The 21,184-nt window shown below is 61.2% G+C and overlaps 2 long non-coding RNA genes across 2 annotated transcripts; both read right to left on the minus strand.

Moving 5' to 3' along the window:
- Positions 1 to 2,498: 2,498 nt before the first annotated feature.
- Positions 2,499 to 6,731, minus strand: LOC142361361 (uncharacterized). The gene is made up of 5 exons (XR_012763944.1): positions 6,676 to 6,731; positions 5,934 to 6,293; positions 5,737 to 5,846; positions 3,380 to 3,489; positions 2,499 to 2,706 (listed from the first exon to the last, which is right to left on the minus strand). It is a non-coding gene; the product is annotated as an uncharacterized LOC142361361 (long non-coding RNA).
- A 9,327-nt stretch (positions 6,732 to 16,058) lies between these two features.
- Positions 16,059 to 19,264, minus strand: LOC142361488 (uncharacterized). The gene is made up of 3 exons (XR_012764140.1): positions 19,155 to 19,264; positions 16,956 to 17,065; positions 16,059 to 16,282 (listed from the first exon to the last, which is right to left on the minus strand). It is a non-coding gene; the product is annotated as an uncharacterized LOC142361488 (long non-coding RNA).
- Positions 19,265 to 21,184: the final 1,920 nt, after the last annotated feature.

Below are 21,184 nucleotides of genomic sequence, written 5' to 3' on the forward strand. Positions count from 1 at the left end.
ACACAGGGCAAAACTGACAAGGACAGGCAGCGCAACAAAGGGATGGAGGAGGAAAGAACAGTGATGGGCCGCAGCACAGAGGAAAAGAGAGAAAAAGAGCAAGAAGAGCAAGAGAAGGAGAATGACAGGAGGGTGTAGACAGAAAGATTGGGACACGTCAAAGGGGCACTTGGGGGATACACACATCGGAAGGGTAGAAAGGAAAAGGGAGGGATGGGGAGCAAGACAGCGTGATAGAGCGAGACGGAGGAAATGGAGTGCAAGGGCGCAGAAAAGCAGAGGTACTGGGAAGAGGAAAGAACGTCAGGGAGAGAAAGGTGAGGGTGGGGAGCAGGAGAGAGGTAGAGAACAAAAAAAATAGCCACAGGCAGAATAACAGAAATACGGAGAATAAAAAATTACTTCCAGGCAGCAGGACAGAGGCACAGAGCAAGAGGAACAAAAAACCACAGGGAGAAGGACGGGTAACACACAGCACGACACTGCGGGAGTGAGAGGACGGAACAGAGCAAGGCAGAGGAATGAGGAGCAAAAACAAAAAAACAACCCAGCAAACAGAAAGGGAACTGGACAGAGATAGGCAGCAGGGCACAGAGATGGAGAAAGAAAAAACAGCAACAAGGACAGGGAATGAGGAATAGAGAGGAAAAGAGCGGGACAGGGAAACAAATACAGACAAAAGAAGGGGAGGTACAGGGAAGGAAAAGAAAAGCTGGGGGGGGGGGGGGGGGGGGGGGGGGGGGGGAAATCACAGCAGCATGGGAGAGAGAAGGATCCAGGGGAGGGCCCGGGACGCAGAAGAGGAGCGACAGGGCCCCGAGGGCCCGCCACTCACCGCAGCTCTCGCTCTCGGCGCTGCCGGGAGACTCTGCTGCTTCAGGCACTTCTCTCTCCTGCGCTCCTCCCTTCCTCTTCCGTAACTCCGGTCGCTTGGCTGTCCTACACCTAAGAGAAAACACGCATGTCTCGCGGCTCTTAGCAGACGAAGCTCCCTAGGCACGTAGCCTCGCTCGCTCACGCGCTCCACAACCGTACCATGCTGCTGGTGACACATACAGACCCTGCGGGACACGCTGGCGGCCTGGCCTGCTGCAGGCTACCAAGAGGGAGCCTTCCTCACCCGCAGAGGCAGGCTCTCTCCTGCCTGCGGCGCCAGGCAGCTGCCAGCCAGGTGGCCTTCCATTTTTTCTTCTTCTTCAGCCTTCTCGGGACTCTCCAGCTTCAGCCCCGCCAGCTCCCGTCCGCAGCCACTCAGCGCTCCGCCTCTCCCTTTTCGCTCCCACGACGCCAGGAGACCGAGGCCCGGCACACACAGCCCTCACAAGCCTGGAGCGGGCGCAGCCAACGGCATCCCCAGGGCAGGAACGGACCAACGCGTCCTCAGCGCGGCCCCTGCCACAGAGAAAGAAGCAGCGGCGACCGCGTTAAGGGAGGCCGAGGCACGCTCGAGGCCCAGTGTGCCGCCCGCACCACGGGCCTTGGGGGAGGCCGGGGGCTCCGGGACAGGCTTCAGGGGACGTGCTGGAGCTGGGGGCGGCTGCGCGGGGCGAGCGGGGCCGGGGAGCGCTGCCGAGTTGGGGGGGCGGTGTGCCCGCCTCCTTCCCCCCTTCCCTTCCGTCACCTCCCGCCTCTGGCCCCGGGGCTGCCCGCACCCGCCTCGCCTCCAGCGCACCGGCAGCCTGTCGCAGCGGACGGCTCGAAGCTTCCCGTCCCACCACCCTCGGGCAACCACCACGCAGCCCCGCACCCGCCGGAGGGGAGCCCGCGCCTCACCGCTGGCCTCTCTGCTCCCCCGCCGCCCCGGCACCCGACACCAGGGCGCCGCCATGCTGCTGCGCCGCACTGCGCATGCGCCACGCGCCGACGGCGCGCCGGAGGGGCCACAGCCTGCGCGGAACGCCGGGCTGCAGTACCGCATTGCGGCCAGGGGGCGGCGCCCACGCCCGGCCCCGGCCCCGGGTCGGGACAACAGCGCGCGCCGCCGGCACGGGGCAGCGCGCGCCGCCGGCACGGGGCGGCACCCCCGCACGGCTCCGGGCAGCCCCCGACTCGCGGCTCCGACACGGCGCCGAACCCCCGCCCCTCCCTGCCCCCGACACGGACCCCGCCCTCCCGGGGGCTTTTCCCCGGGACGCGCTGCTCCATCCACCTCCCCCCCCACCCCGTGCTCACCTTCTCCCTCGCTACAGCCGCGGCCCGGCCACGGCTCTGCTCCTCCCTCGGCTCGCACCGGCCCCTCCACAGCCACCCGGGGCACGGCAGCACCGGGCCCTCCACCGGCAGCCACCCCGGCAGAGGGACGGGCCATCGCCATCAGCCGTGCTGCCCGCCCCTGGGGCTCCCCCGGCCCCGGGCCCACGACTGGAGCCCGGCAGGAACAGGGGGCCGTCGCCCCTGCCCCACAGCCCGTCCCCTCCTCCCCTGGGCTCTGGCGCAGCCCCTCGTCCCGTGCAAACCAAGCACAAACGCAGCCGCGAGGGCAAAAGGGACCACAGGTCTTTATTCAGTCACGCACCCAGCCAGTCTCGGGAGCTGCTCTGCTCCGGGGCTCGGGGCCCCCGATGCTCCCTCTGCCCCTCCGACACCTCGGCAGTCCTTCCCGCAGCTGCGCCCGTTGCTCCAGCAGGGAACAGTCGGTCAGTCCGCTCCCAGAGCGATGCGCTGCTCGGCAGAGGCCGCCAAAAATGAGGAGCAGGGTGCAGGCCACTACAAGAGAGGAGAAAAGTGACAGGTGGCTGGACAGCGGCGGTGTAACGAGAAAGCACAAAGCAGGGAAAGGGACAGTGAGAGAAGCACGGGGACAGGCGGTCCCACAGAGATGGAGAAAGAAGCAGCAGGAAGAGAGGAAGAGCGGCAGCAGAAAGAAGAAGAGGGAGCAGGACAGAGACCGAAAATGAAGAACGGGGAGCAGGAAGGAGATGCAAAAAAAACCCCTGTAGCATGAAAGAGGAAAAAAGAATAGCGGCAGGGACCTGGGCAAAGAGAGATGAGGAAATAGAATAGAATAGACATAGAGAAAGCAGTAGATCTGTGACGCGCTACGGAGCCGAGAAGGAAGCCCTCGAATCAAGGGACAAGGAGCCAGACAAAAGAGCACCAGAGACAGCAAAAGTACTGACAGGCTACAGAGCAGGAGGAAAGCAAAAGTAGTAACCGGGAGCTGAACAGAAAGAGGGGAAGAAGGAAAAAAACGCCACGGGCTGCAGGGCAGAAAGAGGGAGGACCTAAAAGATGGGGACAAGTCAGAGACAGATGGAGAAAGAAGGTACACAAGAGCAGAAAAAAAAAATAATCGTAGCAGTGTGGGAAAGAGAGGGAGCCAGGGGAGGGCCCAGGATGCAGAAGAGGGGTGACAGGGCCCCGAGGGCCCAGGACTCACCGCGGCTCTCGCTCTCGGTGCTGCCGGGAGACTTTGACACTTCAGATGCTTCTCTCTCCTCCTCTCTTCCCTTCTTCTTCTGTAACTCCAATCGTTTGGCTCGCCTCCACCTGAGAGAAAATGCATGTGGTTGTCTTAGAGCTCATACGAGACGCGGCTTCCTAGACAAGAAGCCTCACTGCACACTGTATGCAGGAATAGGACAGAGAAAGAGAGAGAATATGATGAGTGGGAAGCAGAACTCACAGATCGAGAGAGAACTTGAATCAGAGGAATAAACAAGGCAGCAAAGAGAGATAAAGACAGGGAAGAAGCCGGAAGAAAAGGGCCTTTCTGGCCTCTACTCGCACCCCCCCCAGCCTCCCATCTCTTTCCAGCCTCCTATTTTTCTGGCCTCTACTCTCGCCCCCGGCCTCCCACCCCTCTGCAGCCTCCCACCCCTTTCCGGCCTCCTTTTTTTCTTTCTGGCCTCTACTCTCGCCCCCGGCCTCCCACCCCTCTGCAGCCTCCCACCCCTTTCTGGCCTCCTTTTTTTCTTTCTGGCCTCTACTCTCGCCCCCGGCCTCCCACCCCTCTGCGGCCTCCCACCCCTTTCCGGCCTCCTTTTTTTCTTTCTGGCCTCTACTCTCGCCCCCGGCCTCCCACCCCTCTGCAGCCTCCCACCCCTTTCCGGCCTCCTTCTTTTTCTGGTCTCTACTCTCGCCCCCAGCCTCCCACCCCTCATCAGCCTCCTACCTCCCATTTTGCTGGCCTCTACATAATTCAGCTTCCCACCCCTCTGCAACCTCCTACCTCTTTCCAGCCTCCACTCCCCGCCCCGAGCTTCCCACCCCCGTCCCCACACACTGACAGAGAGAGAAAAACGACAGTGAACAGGGAAAAAGGTATTAAGAAACAAAGAAAGGGTCAGACGAAGAAGAGGGTGGTTAGGGTTGGAACCCCAACACAAACCAGCAAGGGGCTAGTGGACAGAGAGAGAGGAAGAGAAGAAAGGGCCGGGAAGCAAGACAGAGAAGGAGAGAAAGGCAAAAAGGGAGAGCCGGCTGGACAGGGACGTATAGCAAGAAACAACCAGACAGGCAGCAGGACAGAGACACAGAGACAGAAAAACTGGGGGACAGGAACCAGGACAGAGTGACGGCCAGAGGAAACAAGGGCCAGGGAGCAGGACAGCGATGGAGAAAGAAGCACTGCGGCAGCAGGGTAGAAAGAGAAGGAAGAAAGGCCAGAAGAAGGATGGGGAATGAAAGAGAAGGGAAAGAGAAGGACAAGGAGCAGGACAGATTGTCAAAGAAAGGGAGTGGGACAAGGTGATACTGAGAGAGAAAAAGGGGACAGGGAGGCAGGATAAAGTGAAAGACAGGCAAAAATAAGAGACAGGGGAGCAGGACAGAGACGGAGGGGGAAACGCCTCGGCTGGGCAGCAGGAGAGAGAGGCGGAGAAGGGGAAAAACAGCACAAAACCTAGGACGGACAACCTGGGTGGGTGGGGAGCAGGTCAGAGAGCCGGAGAAAGGAAAAACACTGCTGTGGAGCAGCAGAGGGGAACGGAGAAAGAAAGAGAGCGAGGGGGAGCAGGGCAGAGAAACGGAGAGAGAAAATAAGTGACGGGGAGCAGGGCAGAGCACTAGGAAGACGAAAATAAGACAAGGGAGAAGACCGAGGAGCTCAGAGAGAAAGAAGGGTCGAAAGAAAACGCCAGAGAGGTAGAGAAATCAAGAAAAACAGGGACGAGGAGCCTTGGAGAGACGGAGCACGAAAATGTTGGGCCGGTGAGCGCGAAAGAGGGAGAGAGAGACAGGGGCAGGGGGAGGAGATGAAGAAGAAAGGAGAGACAAAGATGGCAACGGAGCACAGGACACACAGGCAGAGAGAGAAAAAGGACAGTGAACAGGAAAAAAGGGACCGAGAAACAAAGAAAGGGTCAGATCTAGACAAAGAGACCAAGAAGGGGGGGTGGCGGGGGGGGGGTGCAGGGAAACCCCAAAACAAACCAGCAAGGGGCTACAGGACAGAGAGGGAGAGAAAGGGCCATGAAGCAGGACAGAGAAGGAGAGAAAGGCAAAAAGCGAGAGCTGGCTGAACAGGGACGTATAGCAAGAAACGGCCAGACAGGCAGCAGGACAGAGAAACAGAGACAGGGAGCCGGCTAAAGAAATTCTGGAGGGAGAAAAGGAGGGAGAGGGAGCAGGACACAAACACAGACAGAAGACGGGAGGTACAGGGAAAGGGAAAGAAAAGGAAAAAGAAAAATAAACCAAACAAAACAATCACAGCAGCGTGGGAGAGAGGAGGATCCAGGGGAGGGCCCGGGACGCAGAAGAGGAGCGACAGGGCCCCGAGGGCCCACCACTCACCGCAGCTCTCGCTCTCGGCGCTGCCGGGAGACTCTGCTGCTTCAGGCGCTTCTCTCTCCTGCTCTCCTCCATTCCTCTTCCGTAACTCCGGTCGCTTGGCTGTCCTACACCTAAGAAAAAACACGCATGTGTCACGGCTCTTAGACGAGGCTCCCTAGGCACGTAGCCTCGCTCGCTCACGCGCTCCACAACCGTACCATGCTGCTGCTGGTGACACATACAGACCCTGCGGGACACGCTGGCGGCCTGGCCTGCTGCGGGCTACCAAGAGGGAGCCTTCCTCACCCGCAGAGGCAGGCTCTCTCCTGCCTGCAGCGCCAGGCAGCTGCCAGCCAGGTGGCCTTCCATTTCTTCTTCTTCTTCAGCCTTCTCGGGACTCTCCAGCTTCAGCCCCGCCAGCTCCCGTCCGCAGCCACTCAGCGCTCCGCCTCTCTCTTTTTGCCCCCACGACGCCAGGAGACCGAGGCCCGGCACACACAGCCCTCACAAGCCTGGAGCGGGCGCAGCCAACGGCATCCCCAGGGCAGGAACGGACAAACGCGTCCTCAGCGCGGCCCCTGCCACAGAGAAAGAAGCAGCGGCGACCGCGTTAAGGGACACTGAGGCACGCTCGAGGCCCAGTGTGCCGCCCGCACCACGGGCCTTGGGGGAGGCCGGGGGCTCCGGGACAGGCTTCAGGGGACGTGCTGGAGCTGGGGGCGGCTACGCGGGGCGAGCGGGGCCAGGGGAGCGCTGCCGAGTTGGGGGGGCGGTGTGCCCGCCTCCTTCCCCCCTTCCCCTCCGTCACCTCCCGCCTCTGGCCCCGGGGCTGCCCGCACCCGCCTCGCCTCCAGCGCACCGGCAGCCTGTCGCAGCGGACGGCTCGAAGCTTCCCGTCCCACCACCCTCGGGCAGCCACCACGCACCCCCGCACCCGCCGGAGGGGAGCCCGCGCCTCACCGCTGGCCTCTCTGCTCCCCCGCCGCCCCGGCACCCGACACCAGGGCGCCGCCATGCTGCTGCGCCGTACCGCGCATGCGCTACGTGCCGACGGCGCGCCGGAGTGGCCAGTCCCCAGTCCCTGCGCGGAACGCCGGGCTGCAGTACCGCATTGCGGCCAGGGGACGGCGCCAGCGGACACGGCGCGGCGCCCACGCCCGGCCCCACCTCCGGGTCCAGGCAGCGCGCGCCGCCGGCACGGGGCGGCACCTCCGCACGGCTCCGGGCAGCGCCCTGCCGCGCGCCTCCTGCTCTGGGCAGCCCCCGACTCGCGGCTCCGACACGGCGCCGCACCCCCGCCGCTCCTTGCCCCCGACCCGGACCCCGATCTCCCGGGGGCTTTTCCCCAGGACCTGCCACTCCATCCACACCCCCACACACCCCGCGCTCACCTTCTCCCTCGCTGCAGCCGCAACCCGGCTACGGCTCTGCTCCTCCCTCGACTCGCACCGGCCCCTCCACAGCCACCCGGGGCACGGCAGCACCGGGCCCTCCACCGGCAGAGGGAGGGGCCGTAGCCATCAGCCGTGCTGCCCGCACCTGGGGCTCCTCCGGCCCCGGCCCACGGCTGGATCCCACGGTGCCGTCATTGGGCAAACACAAAGACCCTCTGAAGCCGTTTGGGCATTTCAGCAAGCAGGCAGGCGTCCTTTATTGCAGCACCGGACACACAGGGCACGGCTCCTCCCAGCGCGCACAGCACCTGTGCCACTCGAGCGGCAGTACCGAATTTTGGTCACCGGGTGGCAGCAGCGAGCTCTTGCACACGGCGCCACCGCGCATTCGCGTCTCCCGAGCCGCAGTACCGAACTTTGGTCACCGGGTGGCAACAGCGAGCCCTGCGGCATGCCCGGTCGAGGCGTGCCCGCACCGCTTTCTGGGGACCGGACGCAGCGGGAACGCTGCAGAAAAACACACGGAACTGACCACAGAACTACCCTTCGTCCCGCGCAGCGGGGGCTGTGGCGGGACCAAGGACAACGCCTCGTCGCACATGCCCGAGAGCAATGCGGCTGCCCGGCAGCCGAGTCCCTGAAAACGACACCTCCCGGCATGCCCTGGCTAGCAGGGCTCGGCCGCCCGGCAGCCGGAAGACTACACCTCCCGGCATGCTCCGGGGAGCAGCGTGGCCGACCGCGCGCCCCGCGCCCCAGCACTACAGCTCCCAGCACGCCGCGGGAGCTGCGGGCCTCGGCTTGCGGGGACACCGTGCCCGAAATGGCGCTGGACCCCCGCCGCTCCTTGCCTCCCACACGGACCCCGCTCGGCAGGTACCCTCGCCCGCCTCGGGGCTTTCCCCGGGACCCGCCGCTCCATCGACCGCCCCGCGCTCACCTTCTCCCTCGCTGCAGCCGCAGCCCGGTCACGGCTCCGCTCCTCCCTCGGCTCGCACCGGCCCCTCCACGGCCACCCCGGTCACGGCAGCACCGGGCCCTCCACCGGCAGAGGGAGGGGCCGTCGCCATCAGCCGTGCTGCCCGCACCTGGGGCTCCCCCGGCCCCGGGCCCACGGCTGGAGCCCGGCAGGAACAGGGGGCCGTCGCCCCTGCCCCACAGCCCGTCCCCTCCTCCCCTGGGCTCTGGCGCAGCCTCTCGTCCCGTGCAAACCACGCACAAACGCAGCCGCGAGGGCAAAAGGGACTGCAGGTCTTTATTCAGTCACGCACCCAGCCAGTCCCGGGAGACGCTCTGCTCCGGGGCTCGGGGCCCCCGATGCTCCCTCTGCCCCTCCGACACCTCGGCAGTCCTTCCCGCAGCTGCGCCCGTTGCTCCAGCGGGGAACACTTGGTCAGTCCGTTCCGGGAGCGATGCGCTGCTCGGCAGAGGCCGCCAAAAATGAGGAGCAGGGCGCAGGCCACTACAAGAGAGGAGAAAAGTGACAGGTGGCTGGACTGCGGCGGTGTAACGAGAAAGCACGAAGCAGGGAAAGGGACAGCGAGAGAAGGACGGGGACAGGCAGTCCCACAGAGATGGAGAAAGAAGCAGCAGGAAGAGAGGAAGAGTGGCAGCAGAAAGAAGAAGAGGGAGCAGGACAGAGACCGAAAAAGGATGGGGGAGCAGGACAGAGGCGCAGAAAAAACCTGCAACGGGCAGCACGACAGGAAGGGAGGAAAAAAGAATAGGGGCAGGGACCCGGACTGAGACAGATGGGGAAAGACAAAAAAAAAAAGCTACAAAAACAGGGCAGAGAGGGAGGAATGAGACAACATGGACAGGGAGCCGGGACCGCAAACGACGGAGGGAAGGGGCGAGGGTGGGCAGGACAACACGAAACAAACCACATAGCTACACGCTACAGGGAAAAGAGGGAAGACTTAAGAAGTAGGGAGCGGGAGCTGAACAAAAGAGAGCCAGAGAGGAAAAAGCCAGAGAGTAATGCGTACAGAAAGAAAGGGGGGGGGGATTCTAAAACAGGGTCATCGGGGAGACAGACACAAGTAAGAAGGACAAAGGACAAAAGCAACAGGCTACGAGGTGGAGAGGGAAGAATCAATGAATATGGACAGAGCGCTGGCCAGAGAGAGACCGAGAAAGGCAAAAGATGGCACGGGTGACAGGGCAGAGAGGGACGAATTTAAAAACCAGGCACAGGGAGTCGGACAGAGGGAAAGGCAGAAATAAGAGGAGAAAAAGTGACGGGCCACGGGGCAGAGAGGGAGGAATGGATAAAGAGCAACAGGGGACCGGACAGAGCACAATGGAGAATGGAAAAAAAGCAAAAGCACGCTCCAGGGAAGACGGAGGGACTGAAGAACAGCGACCAGGAGCTGGACAGCGAGACACAGAGGAAGACCAAAAAACCAACGAAACAAAACCAGTGATGGGCTACAAGATGGGCTGGGGGAAACACAAAACAGCGCCAGGGAGCTGGACACAGAGAGATGGAGACAGACAGACCAATAGCGTGGGGCTACAGGGGGCAGAGGAACGAATTAAACACTGAGGACGGGGAGCCAGACAGAGAGAGAGGGAGATCGCGGAGAACAGTGGTGGGTGCAGGAAGAAGAGGTAAGAGTTAATAAATGGGGACAGGGAGCCGCACAGGGAGGGACCGAGAAAGGCAAACACAGCAGCAGGGCATAGGGCAGAGAGGAAGAACTAAAAAACAGGGGCAGTGAGACAGACATAGAGAGATGGAGAAAAGAAAAAAGCAATGGGTGATGTGGCAGAGAGGGAGGACTTAAAAACAGGCACGGGAAGCAAGAAAGACTGAAAGGGGGGGGGGGCGGCGCTGAATCCAATAGGCAACAGGATGGAGAGGGAGGACTTAAAAGTGAGGGACGAGAAGCTGGGAAGACAGAGAGGTGGAGAAAGAAACAGAATCACAACACGCTACAGTGCCAAGAAGGAAGAAGCTGAACAACAGGGACAGGGAGCCAGACAAAGAGAGCCAGAGAAAGAAAAAATACCGACGGGCCACAGGACAGAGAGGGAGGAATGAAACAATAGGGATCCGGAGCCGGGCAGTCAGAGAGGGAGGAAGAAGAAATAGCCAGGGGCAATAAGGCAGAGAGAGAAGGCGGCAAAAACAGGGATCTGGACCAGATCGATGACAAAAGACAAGGACAGTGATGGGCTATAGGGAGGAGAGGGAGGAATGCGAAGACAGGGGCGAGGCGCCAGATGCGGAGCAAGGCATACAGGAAGTACAGCAAAAGCTAGAGAGCAGAGAGGGAGGAATTAAACCACAGGGATAGGGAGCCGGGGAGGGAGCTGGAAAAAGGGATGGAGGAGGGGAGACGAGGAGGAATTAAAAAATTGGGATCCAGAGCCCGAGAAAGAAGTAAAATTGCCACAGGCTAAATAAAGGGCCCAGAAGGAAGAAATTGAAAACCAGGGAGCAGAAGCCAGCCAGAGAGAGACGCAGAAAGGAAAAACCACGATGGGCTCCCAGATGGAGAGGGAGGAATTTCAAAAAGGAAGGGAGCGGGAGCCATACACAGAGAGACAGAAAAAGGGAAGATAGCAACAGGCCACAGGGCAGCGAGGGAAGAATTGAAAAGTAGGGACAGGAAGCCGGACAGAGCGCAACGAGAAAGAAATGGCCGGGGGGGAAACACAGCACCACCACCTGCGACAGGCTACAGGGCTAGCCCAAGCTGGCCAGTGGAAATATTCCGTACCACAGACGTCACGCACAGCTTATAAATGGGGGCTGGCTGCGGGGCAGGAATCAGCTCTTGTCGTTTCCGCGAGTTGGAACCCGCTCTCGTCCGGGAGGTCAAACTATTTTGGAATTTAGCGAAACTTGCGATTTCCGGGTTCCGCAATCGCTGTTCGGGGACTGCCTGTGAATCGGTCATCGGGTGGTGAGAGAAACTGTACTGCGTATAGTTTGGTTCGCATGTGCGTTGTTGCAATTATTATCATCGTTATTAGAATTATCAGCAGTATTTCCTTTGTTGCCTTACTAAACTGTCTTTATCTCAACCGACAAGTTTGACCTTTGGTCCATTTGTCCTCCGCATCCCGCTGGGGAGGGAACGGGCCGGGGGTGGGGGCTGTGAGCGAGCAGCTCTCTAGTGCTTAGTTGCCGGCTGCCAAGTTAAACCATGACAGACAGAGAGGGAGGAATTAAAAAAAAACAGGACTGGGAGCAATCTACAGAGAGACGTCCGGGAACGAAAGTGTAAACAGCACCGCGTACAGGGCAGAGAGGGAGGAATTCAACAAAAATAATAAGGAAAGACAGGGAGCCGGACAGAGGGACACAGAGACAGAGAAAACAGCAATGGGCTACAAGACAGAGAGGGAGGGATTAAAAAATCCTGGCGGGGAGCCGGACCGGGAGAGACGGCAAAAGAAATGAAATCGCGCCGTGGCACAGGGAAGACAGGAGGACAACACTGAAAACCAGGGCCTGGGAACTGGAAAGAGAGAGCCAGAGAATGAAAGAACTCCTGACGGGCTCTAGGGCAGAGACAGGAGGAATGAAAAAACAGGGGCGGGGAGACAGAGAGAGACAGAGAGAGAGAAATAAGAGGGGGGGAAAGCAACAGGCCGCAGGCTCCAGAGGGAGGAAGTGCGAAAGAGGGGCTGGGAGCCGCACAGGGAGAGGGTGGAGAAACAGACCTGCAGAAGTGACAGGGTATGGGGCAGAGAGGGAGGAACTTAAAAAAATCAGGACCTTGAGCCAGAAGAGACGGAGAAAATAAAAATGGTGACGGGTAACAGGGCAGAGAGGGAGGAATGAAAAAAGAGGGACAGGAAGCCAGAACAGAGAGACTGCGAAGGCAAAAAGTCCCGACAGCTTCCGCAGAGAGGGCGAGGAACTGAAACTTAGAGACAGGGAGTTGGACAGAGAGAGACAGAGAAAGAAAAAGAGAAAAAAGACGGAGATGCAGAAAGGGAAAAGGAGCGACAGGACAGAGAGGGAGGAATTCAAAATGAGGGGCAGGGAGCAGAATAAAGAGAGACAGAGAAAGAGGCAGACGCGCAACGTGCTACGGAGCTGAGAAGGAAGACCTTGAACCACAGGGACAGGGAGCCGGACAGAGAGTCCCAGAGATGGCAAAAGTACCGACGGGCTATAGGGCAGAGAGGGGGGAAAGCAAAAACCGTGATCGGGAGCCAGACAGAAAGAGATAGGGAAGCAAAAGAAAGTCACGGGCTACAGGGCAGAGAGAGGGAGGACCTAAAAGACGGGGACAGGGAGCTGGTCAGAGATGGAGAAAGCAGGTACACGGGAGCGGGGAGGGGGTTGGAGGGGGCAGGGAGGAAAAAAAAGCCAAAAATCACAGCAGTGTGGGAAAGAGAGGGATCCAGGGGAGAGCCCGGGATGCAGAAGAGGGGCGACAGGGCCCCGAGGGCCTGGCACTCACCGCAGATCTCGCTCTTAGCACTGCCGGGAGACTCTGCCGCTTCAGACGCTTCTCTCTCCTGCTCTCCTCCCTTCCTCTTCCGTAACTCAGGTCGCTTGGCTGTCCCCCACCTAAGAGAAAACGTCCATGTCTCGCAGCTCTGGCGAGACAAGGCTCCCCAGACAAGTAGCCTCGCCTGCTCACGCACTACGCGCAGGAACAAGACAAGAGGGAAAGAGAGAGAGAGAGAGAGAGAGAATGACGAGCGGGCAGCAGAACTGACGGATCAAGAGAGAAACTGAATCAGGGGAATAAAGAACGCTGGAGGGAGACAAACGTACAGGCAACAAGCCAGATGGACGAGGGCAGGAGACACACAGATCAGGACAAAGAGGTGGAGAAAGTGAAAACAGTGATGGGCTGCAGGACGAGAAAAAAGGCCAAGGAGCAGGACAGAGGAGAATAACGGGACAGCAAGCTGGACAGGGGCATATAGCAAGAAACAAAGGGACAGGCAGCAGTATGGAGATATACAGACAAAGAGTTACGGGGAGGATGGAGGACAGAGAGAATGAGAGAAAAGGGACAGGGAGAGGGGCACAGATGGAGAAAGAAATGCTGGCGACAGAGAGAGGAAGAAAGCAACAGGACAGAGGCAGAGAGGTAGAGAAAGGAAGAAAAAAGTAGCGACGAGTAGGAGGCCAGAGGCACAAGGAAAAGACAGGAGGAAGGACAGAGTGACAGAGAAAACCGGTGAGGGACAGGACGCCAGAAAGAAAGATACTGTGAAAGAGAGCGCGACAGGGAGCAGGACGCTGGGACAGACAGCAACCGAGAGCAACCGAGAGAACGGCAGCGAGGCGGAGCACAAGAGAAAACAGGGACTGAGAGCAAGACCGAGGGGTGAAGCAATAAATAATGGGGCTGGGGAGCAGGACAGCAGAAGAGAGAGACAGAGAGGGGGACACTTAAGACAACCGCAAACTGAGAGGGAGAAGGAGAAGAGCACAGAGGGTCACAGACAAAAAGAGAGGGACGGCAGAAAGAGAAAAACAAGACGAGGGAGGAGGACTGAGGAGCAGAGAGAAAAAGGGTACAGGGAAAAGGACAGAGATGCAGAAAACAAGGCAAGACTGGAGCCAGAACACAGGGCAAAACTGACAAGGACAGGCAGCGCAACAAAGGGATGGAGGAGGAAAGAACAGTGATGGGCCGCAGCACAGAGGAAAAGAGAGAAAAAGAGCAAGAAGAGCAAGAGAAGGAGAATGACAGGAGGGTGTAGACAGAAAGACTGGGACACGTCAAAGGGGCACTTGGGGGATACACACATCGGAAGGGTAGAAAGGAAAAGGGAGGGATGGGGAGCAAGACAGCGTGATAGAGCGAGACGGAGGAAATGGAGTGCAAGGGCGCAGAAAAGCAGAGGTACTGGGAAGAGGAAAGAACGTCAGGGAGAGAAAGGTGAGGGTGGGGAGCAGGAGAGAGGTAGAGAACAAAAAAAATAGCCACAGGCAGAATAACAGAAATACGGAGAATAAAAAATTACTTCCAGGCAGCAGGACAGAGGCACAGAGCAAGAGGAACAAAAAACCACAGGGAGAAGGACGGGTAACACACAGCACGACACTGCGGGAGTGAGAGGACGGAACAGAGCAAGGCAGAGGAATGAGGAGCAAAAACAAAAAAACAACCCAGCAAACAGAAAGGGAACTGGACAGAGATAGGCAGCAGGGCACAGAGATGGAGAAAGAAAAAACAGCAACAAGGACAGGGAATGAGGAATAGAGAGGAAAAGAGCGGGACAGGGAAACAAATACAGACAAAAGAAGGGGAGGTACAGGGAAGGAAAAGAAAAGCTGGGGGGGGGGGGGGGGGGGGGAGGAGGAATCACAGCAGCATGGGAGAGAGAAGGATCCAGGGGAGGGCCCGGGACGCAGAAGAGGAGCGACAGGGCCCCGAGGGCCCGCCACTCACCGCAGCTCTCGCTCTCGGCGCTGCCGGGAGACTCTGCTGCTTCAGGCACTTCTCTCTCCTGCGCTCCTCCCTTCCTCTTCCGTAACTCCGGTCGCTTGGCTGTCCTACACCTAAGAGAAAACACGCATGTCTCGCGGCTCTTAGCAGACGAAGCTCCCTAGGCACGTAGCCTCGCTCGCTCACGCGCTCCACAACCGTACCATGCTGCTGGTGACACATACAGACCCTGCGGGACACGCTGGCGGCCTGGCCTGCTGCAGGCTACCAAGAGGGAGCCTTCCTCACCCGCAGAGGCAGGCTCTCTCCTGCCTGCGGCGCCAGGCAGCTGCCAGCCAGGTGGCCTTCCATTTTTTCTTCTTCTTCAGCCTTCTCGGGACTCTCCAGCTTCAGCCCCGCCAGCTCCCGTCCGCAGCCACTCAGCGCTCCGCCTCTCCCTTTTCGCTCCCACGACGCCAGGAGACCGAGGCCCGGCACACACAGCCCTCACAAGCCTGGAGCGGGCGCAGCCAACGGCATCCCCAGGGCAGGAACGGACCAACGCGTCCTCAGCGCGGCCCCTGCCACAGAGAAAGAAGCAGCGGCGACCGCGTTAAGGGAGGCCGAGGCACGCTCGAGGCCCAGTGTGCCGCCCGCACCACGGGCCTTGGGGGAGGCCGGGGGCTCCGGGACAGGCTTCAGGGGACGTGCTGGAGCTGGGGGCGGCTGCGCGGGGCGAGCGGGGCCGGGGAGCGCTGCCGAGTTGGGGGGGCGGTGTGCCCGCCTCCTTCCCCCCTTCCCTTCCGTCACCTCCCGCCTCTGGCCCCGGGGCTGCCGGCACCCGCCTCGCCTCCAGCGCACCGGCAGCCTGTCGCAGCGGACGGCTCGAAGCTTCCCGTCCCACCACCCTCGGGCAACCACCACGCAGCCCCGCACCCGCCGGAGGGGAGCCCGCGCCTCACGGCTGGCCTCTCCGCTCCCCCGCCGCCCCGGCACCCGACACCAGGGCGCCGCCATGCTGCTGCGCCGCACTGCGCATGCGCCACGCGCCGACGGCGCGCCGGAGGGGCCACAGCCTGCGCGCAACGCCTGGCTGCAGTACCGCTCCGGGTCGGGGCAGCGCGCGCCGCCGGCACGGGGCGGCACCTCCGCACGGCTCCGGGCAGCCCCCGACTCGCGGCTCCGACACGGCGCCGAACCCCCGCCCCTCCCTGTCCCCGACACGGACCCCGCCCTCCCGGGGGCTTTTCCCCGGGACGCGCTGCTCCATCCACCTCCCCCCCCACCCCGCGCTCACCTTCTCCCTCGCTGCAGCCGCAGCCCGGCCACGGCTCCGCTCCTCCCTCGGCTCGCACCGGCCCCTCCACGGCCACCCCGGTCACGGCAGCACCGGGCCCTCCACCGGCAGAGGGAGGGGCCGTCGCCATCAGCCGTGCTGCCCGCACCTGGGGCTCCCCCGGCCCCGGGCCCACGACTGGAGCCCGGCAGGAACAGGGGGCCGTCGCCCCTGCCCCACAGCCCGTCCCCTCCTCCCTTGGGCTCTGGCACAGCCCCTCGTCCCGTGCAAACCAAGCACAAATGCAGCCGCGAGGGCAAAAGGGACCGCAGGTCTTTATTAGTCACGCACCCAGCCAGTCCCGGGAGCCGCTCTGCTCCGGGGCTCGGGGCCCCCGATGCTCCCTCTGCCCCTCCGACACCTCGGCAGTCCTTCCCGCAACTGCGCCCGTTGCTCCAGCAGGGAACAGTCGGTCAGTCGGCTCCCGGAGCGATGCGCTGTTCGGCAGAGGCCGCCAAAAATGAGGAGCAGGGTGCAGGCCACTACAAGAGAGGAGAAAAGTGACAGATGGCTGGACAGCGGCGGTGTAACGAGAAAGCACGAAGCGGGGAAAGGGACAGCGAGAGAAGCACGGGGACAGGCAGTCCCACAGAGATGGAGAAAGAAGCAGCAGGAAGAGAGGAAGAGTGGCAGCAGAAAGAAGAAGAGGGAGCAGGACAGAGACCGAAAATGAAGAACGGGGAGCAGGAAGGAGATGCAAAAAAAAACCCTGTAGCATTGAAAGAGGAAAAAAGAATAGCGGCAGGGACCTGGGCAAAGAGAGATGAGGAAATAGAATAGAATAGACATGGAGAAAGCAGTAGATCTGTGACGCGCTATGGAGCCGAGAAGGAAGGCCTCAAATCAAGGGACAAGGAGCCAGACAAAAGAGCACCAGAGACAGCAAAAGTACTGACAGGCTACAGAGCAGGAGGAAAGCAAAAGTAGTAACCGGGAGCTGAACAGAAAGAGGGGAAGAAGGAAAAAAACGCCACGGGCTGCAGGGCAGAAAGAGGGAGGACCTAAAAGATGGGGACAAGTCAGAGACAGATGGAGAAAGAAGGTACACAAGAGCAGAAAAAAAAATAATCGTAGCAGTGTGGGAAAGAGAGGGAGCCAGGGGAGGGCCCAGGATGCAGAAGAGGGGTGACAGGGCCCCGAGGGCCCAGGACTCACCGCAGCTCTCACTCTCGGTGCTGCCGGGAGACTTGGACACTTCAGATGCTTCTCTCTCCTTCTCTCTTCCCTTCTTCTTCTGTAACTCAAATCGTTTGGCTCGCCTCCACCTGAGAGAAAATGCATGTGGTTGTCTTAGAGCTCATACGAGACGCGGCTTCCTAGACAAGAAGCCTCACTGCACACTGTATGCAGGAATAGGACAGAGAAAGAGAGAGAATATGATGAGTGGGAAGCAGAACTCACAGATCGAGAGAGAACTTGAATCAGAGGAATAAACAAGGCAGGAAAGAGAGATAAAGACAGGGAAGAAGCCGGAAGAAAAGGGCCTTTCTGGCCTCTACTCACACCCCCCAGCCTCCCATCTCTTTCCAGCCTCCTTTTTTTCTGGCCTCTACTCTCGCCCCTGGCCTCCCACCCCTCTGCAGCCTCCCACCCCTCTGCGGCCTCCTTTTTTTCTTTCTGGCCTCTACTCTCGCCCCCGGCCTCCCACCCTGCTGCGGCCTCCCACCCCTTTCCGGCCTCCTTCTTTTTCTGGTCTCTACTCTCGCCCCCAGCCTCCCACCCCTCATCAGCCTCCTACCTCCCATTTTGCTGGCCTCTACATAGTTCAGCTTCCCACCCCTATGCAACCTCCTACCTCTTTCCAGCCTCCACTCCCCGCCCCAAGCTTCCCACCCCCGTCCCCACACACTGACAGAAAGAGAAAAACGACAGTGAACAGGGAAAAAGGTATTAAGAAACAAAGAAAGGGTCAGACGAAGAAGAGGGTGGTTAGGGTTGGAACCCCAACACAAACCAGCAAGGGGCTAGTGGACAGAGAGAGAGGAAGAGAAGAAAGGGCCGGGAAGCAAGACAGAGAAGGAGAGAAAGGCAAAAAGGGAGAGCCGGCTGGACAGGGACGTATAGCAAGAAACAACCAGACAGGCAGCAGGACAGAGACACAGAGACAGAAAAACCGGGGGACAGGAACCAGGACAGAGTGACGGCGAGAGGAAACAAGGGCCAGGGAGCAGGACAGCGATGGAGAAAGAAGCACTGCGGCAGCAGGGTAGAAAGAGAAGGAAGAAAGGCCAGAAGAAGGATGGGGAATGACAGAGAAGGGAAAGAGAAGGACAAGGAGCAGGACAGATTGTCAAAGAAAGGGAGTGGGACAAGGTGATACTGAGAGAGAAAAAGGGGACAGGGAGGCAGGATAAAGTGAAAGACAGGCAAAAATAAGAGACAGGGGAGCAGGACAGAGACGGAGGGGGAAACGCCTCGGCTGGGCAGCAGGAGAGAGAGGCGGAGAAGGGAAAAAACAGCACAAAACCTGGGACGGCCAACCTGGGTGGGCGGGGAGCAGGTCAGAGAGCCGGAGAAAGGAAAAACACTGCTGTGGAGCAGCAGAGGGGAACGGAGAAAGAAAGAGAGCGAGGGGGAGCAGGGCAGAGAAACGGAGAGAGAAAATAAGTGACGGGGAGCAGGGCAGAGCCCTAGGAAGACGAAAATAAGACACGGGAGAAGACCGAGGAGCTCAGAGAGAAAGAAGGGTCGAAAGAAAACGCCAGAGAGGTAGAGAAATCAAGAAAAACAGGGACGAGGAGCCTTGCAGAGACGGAGCACGAAAATGTTGGGCCGGTGAGCGCGAAAGAGGGAGAGAGAGACAGGGGCAGGGGGAGGAGATGAAGAAGAAAGGAGAGACAAAGATGGCAATGGAGCACAGGACACACAGGCAGAGAGAGAAAAAGGACAGTGAACAGGAAAAAAGGGACCGAGAAACAAAGAAAGGGTCAGATCTAGACAAAGAGACCAAGAAGAGGGGAGGCGGGGGGGTGTGTGCAGGGAAACCCCAAAACAAACCAGCAAGGGGCTACAGGACGGAGAGAAAGGGCCATGAAGCAGGACAGAGAAGGAGAGAAAGGCAAAAAGGGAGAGCTGGCTGAACAGGGACGTATAGCAAGAAACGACCGGACAGGCAGCAGGACAGAGAAACAGAGACAGGGAGCCGGCTAAAGAAATTCTGGAGGGAGAAAAAGAGGGAGAGGTAGCAGGACACAAACACAGACAGAAGACGGGAGGTACAGGGAAAGGGAAAGAAAAGGAAAAAGAAAAAACAAACAAACAAAACAATCACAGCAGCGTGGGACAGAGAAGGATCCAGGGGAGGGCCCGGGACGCAGAAGAGGGGCGACAGGGCCCCGGAGGCCCGCCACTCACCGCAGATCTCGCTCTCGGCGCTGTCGGGAGACTCTGCCGCTTCAGGCGCTTCTCTCTCCTGCGCTCCTCCCTTCCTCTTCCGTAACTCCGGTCGCTTGGCTGTCCTACACCTAAGAAAAAACGCGCATGTGTCGCGGCTCTCAGGACACGAGGCTCCCTAGGCACGTAGCCTCGCTCGCTCACGCACTCCACAACCGTACCATGCTGCTGCTGGTGACACATACAGACCCTGCGGGACACGCTGGCGGCCTGGCCTGCTGCAGGCTACCAAGAGGGAGCCTTCCTCACCCGCAGAGGCAGGCCCTCTCCTGCCTGCGGAGCCAGGCAGCTTCCAGCCAGGTGGCCTTCCATTTTTTTTTCTTCTTCAGCCTTCTCGGGACTCTCCAGCTTCAGCCCCGCCAGCTCCCGTCCGCAGCCACTCAACGGTCCGCCTCTCCCTTTTCGCCCCCACGACGCCAGGAGACCGAGGCCCGGCACACACAGCCCTCACAAGCCTGGAGCGGGCGCAGCCAACGGCATCCCCAGGGCAGGAACGGACAAACGCGTCCTCAGCGCGGCCCCTGCCACAGAGAAAGAAGCAGCGGCGACCGCGTTAAGGGAGGCCGAGGCACGCTCGAGGCCCAGTGTGCCGCCCGCACCACGGGCCTTGGGGGAGGCCGGGGGCTCCGGGACAGGCTTCAGGGGACGTGCTGGAGCTGGGGGCGGCTGCGCGGGGCGAGCGGGGCCGGGGAGCGCTGCCGAGTTGGGGGGGGGGTGCCCGCATCCTTCCCCCCTCACCCTGCGTCACCTCCCGCCTCTGGCCCCGGGGCTGCCCGCACCCGCCTCGCCTCCAGCGCACCGGCAGCCTGCCGCAGCGGGCGGCTCGAAGCTTCCCGTCCCACCACCCTCGGGCAGCCACCACGCACCCCCGCACCCGTCGCAGGGGAGCCCGCGCCTCACGGCTGGCCTCTCCGCTCCCCCGCCGCCCCGGCACCCGACACCAGGGCGCCGCCATGCTGCTGCGCCGTACCGCGCATGCGCCACGTGCCGACGGCGCGCCGGAGTGGCCAGTCCCCAGTCCCTGCGCGGAACGCCGGGCTGCAGTACCGCATTGCGGCCAGGGGACGGCGCCAGCGGACACGGCGCGGCGCCCACGCCCGGCCCCACCTCCGGGTCCAGGCAGCGCGCGCCGCCGGCAGGGGGCGGCGCCGCCGGCAGGGGGCGGCGCCGCCGGCAGGGGGCGGCGCCGCCGGCAGGGGGCGGCGCCGCCGGCAGGGGGCGGCGCCGCCGGCAGGGGGCGGCGCCGCCGGCAGGGGGCGGCGCCGCCGGCAGGGGGCGGCGCCGCCGGCAGGGGGCGGCGCCGCCGGCAGGGGGCGGCGCCTCCGCACGGCTCCGGGCAGCGCCCTGCCGCGCGCCTCCCGCTCCGGGCAGCCCCCGACTCGCGGCTGCGACACGGCGCCGCACCCCCGCCGCTCCTTGCCCCCGACCTCCCGGGGGCTTTTCCCCAGGACCTGCCACTCCATCCACACCCCCACACACCCCGCGCTCACCTTCTCCCTCGCTGCAGCCGCAACCCGGCTACGGCTCCGCTCCTCCCTCGACTCGCACCGGCCCCTCCACAGCCACCCGGGGCACGGCAGCACCGGGCCCTCCACCGGCAGAGGGAGGGGCCGTCGCCATCAGCCGTGCTGCCCGCACCTGGGGCTCCTCCGGCTCCGGCCCACGGCTGGATCCCACGGTGCCGTCATTGGGCAAACACAAAGACCCTCTGAAGCCGTTTGGGCATTTCAGCAAGCAGGCAGGCGTCCTTTATTGCAGCACCGGACACACAGGGCACGGCTCCTCCCAGCGCGCACAGCACCTGTGCCACTCGAGCGGCAGTACCGAATTTTGGTCACCGGGTGGCAGCAGCGAGCTCTTGGACACGGCGCCACCGCGCATTCGCGTCTCCCGAGCCGCAGTACCGAACTTTGGTCACCGGGTGGCAGCAGCGAGCTCTTGGACACGGCGCCACCGCGCATTCGCGTCTCCCGAGCCGCAGTACCGAACTT

Source organism: Opisthocomus hoazin, chromosome 5, assembly GCF_030867145.1.
Source record: "Opisthocomus hoazin isolate bOpiHoa1 chromosome 5, bOpiHoa1.hap1, whole genome shotgun sequence".
Classification (NCBI taxonomy): Eukaryota; Metazoa; Chordata; class Aves; order Opisthocomiformes; family Opisthocomidae; genus Opisthocomus; species Opisthocomus hoazin.